The sequence below is a fragment of the Propithecus coquereli genome, unplaced genomic scaffold (assembly GCF_000956105.1).
Source record: "Propithecus coquereli isolate 6110/MARCELLA unplaced genomic scaffold, Pcoq_1.0 Scaffold410, whole genome shotgun sequence".
Taxonomy (NCBI): Eukaryota; Metazoa; Chordata; class Mammalia; order Primates; family Indriidae; genus Propithecus; species Propithecus coquereli.
Genome location: NW_012149842.1, coordinates 866,922 through 869,494, shown reverse-complemented (window position 1 = coordinate 869,494; position 2,573 = coordinate 866,922).

Below are 2,573 nucleotides of genomic sequence, written 5' to 3'. Positions count from 1 at the left end.
TAGAGTGAGTGCCATGGCGTCAGCCTAGCTCACAGCAACCTCAAACTCCTGGGCTCAAGCGATCCTTCTGCCTCAGCCTCCCGAGTAACTAGGACTACAGGTATGTGCCACCGTGCCCGGCTAATTTGTTTTGTATACATTTTTAGTTGTCCAGATAATTTCTTTCTATTTTTTTTAGTAGAGACGGGGTCCCGCTCTTGCTCAGGCTGGTTTCGAACTCCTGAGTTCAAACAATCTGCCTGCCTCGGCCTCCCAGAGTGCTAGGATTACAGGCGTGAGCCACCGCGCCCAGCCAATACAACATTATTAATACCATGCAATCCACAGACTCATTCAAAATTCACTAATAGTCCAACAATATCTCTTTTTCCTTTCTTTTCGAAGATCTAATCCAGGATGGTGCACTGCATAATCATATCTCTTTATTGTTCCTCAATCTGGAACAGTTTTCCAGTCTTACACTGTCTGTCATGATTTTGACTCTTTGGAAAAATGTAGAACTTTCCATCTAGAGAATTTCCCTCAATATGATTCTGCGAAATGCGTTTCCTCATAGGTAGAGTCAGCTCATGACCTGTGTGGAAAAACACCCCAGAATGACCCCGTGCCTTTCAGAGTGTCACATCGTGGGGACAGGATATGTTTCCATCCCCCACTGGAGCTGTTAGTCTGCTCAGCTCGTTAAGTTGCAAAATTGTCTGCTAATTTTCTCTATTGAAAATGCATTGTTTTTCTCTTTGTAATTTTTAAATATTTGGAGAAAAATTACTGTGATTCTACCTTGATATTTTTTACCATCCAGTTTTTGCCCACCATTTTTAGCAACATTATGCCCCCTGCCTGAATCAACACCCACCATGAGGATCTATTATCTATTTCTCTCATTCTTCCTGTATGTATTGTGATTCTAACCTAAGAATGAGATTTCACTTTATCTCCATGTATTTATTAATTTGTTAACTTACTTATTATATCTGTATGGAATCATGGGTTATTTTTTATCCAATATGATATAAGCCATTACTATTGATATTTTCATTAATGCTCAAATTTCTTTAGATTTAGCAAGCAGAAGCACCTTCAAGTTGACTTCTATCTCCTTTTGACATGTTTTGATGCTTCCTTAATTTCTATCACAAAAATGTGTTCCAGTCTCATCTTGTACTTTCCCTCATCCGGGCCTGAAGTCTGCCATTAAACCATTTCTTAAAGGAACCTTGTTTCCTTTTAATGGAAGATGATATTTACAGACCACGATCTATGTGCTTGCTTTCCTCATTGCTACAGAGGTATCATAGATCAAGGTCCTGCAGATAAGAAAGCTAAAAATTACCTACATCTATATCTAATATTAATATACATGCATGCATACTTATATTTATTTTTATATACAAATCTTTGGAGATTCATTTACAACATCACCGAATACAATCTAACAGCACCTTCCTTTTCATATTTATAAATCCCTTCTCTGACAATGAGAGTCCTGGCTCCTTTTATATCAATACATTTATTTATTTGCTCATCACTCTACATGTGCTCAATATCCTGATGACACCAACCACTTTCTTGCGGCTGGCCACACTGCTGTCCCCTGGGCTCCACTGCCTCCTCTATCCTCAGTCCCACTACCAACTCCTTGGCTTTATTGCAATTCTTTCATCCACTCTGCCTACTTGGCCCCTTTAAGGGAAGAGAAATGGAAGCAAAAGAGGAAATCACTTTTAATTGTTATTTTTAAGTAAGCATTACTTTTCTAATGCTGGACCATGTAATTTTTAAACAGTGGACCACGTAAATTTTTGCAGTTAGAGAAATGGCCTTTACAAAATATCACAGAATCAATGACATTTTAAGGAGAAGCTATGCTGCTCTACTTTGCCTAGAATTGTAATATGCTTATACATAGATTTTAGTATTAAGTCATCATTTTTTGAACTGTATCTGATGTCCAACAGTTTTGTCTCTCAGTTTTGTTACATTAGAATGACATTCTACTAAATCAATGAAATTCTGTTCAGTGTAGTCCCAGTGGTATGGAATTTCTGAGAAAAAGCAGAAACCAGTGACTTATCAGAAATAGTGTCTTTGAACCATGACAGGCCATCATATACCTTCAGCAGGACTGGGACAGTTGAGTCCCAAGAGTTGCAGATAAAACTCTGAGTGACTTAGACATTATAAAAAAAAAAAAAAAAGGAAATGTTGGAAGTATCTTAAAAAAAAAAAAAAAAAAAGGAAATGTTGGAAGTATCTTATCTCTCTTCAGGATTCCAACATGATTTTCTAAAGATATGTATGTACACCAAGAAAGAAGACTGCATCACTTCTGAAATAAATGTGAATCTTTCATCAAATCTAATTCAACATGAACTGAAGGCTTAAACATCAGCTGTGCATAGGTACTCGTTTTAAAAACTGTTACTAGAGCGCTAGTGTAATGAATGCTTTGTGATCTGAATAATCTTTTGAGAAATCCAGGCATACTCGTGTTATATTTTGAGTAAAAATATGTCTAAGTAAAATTTAAAGGCAAGAATGACATCAGGGGAAATTCGTTAAGTTATTGGAAC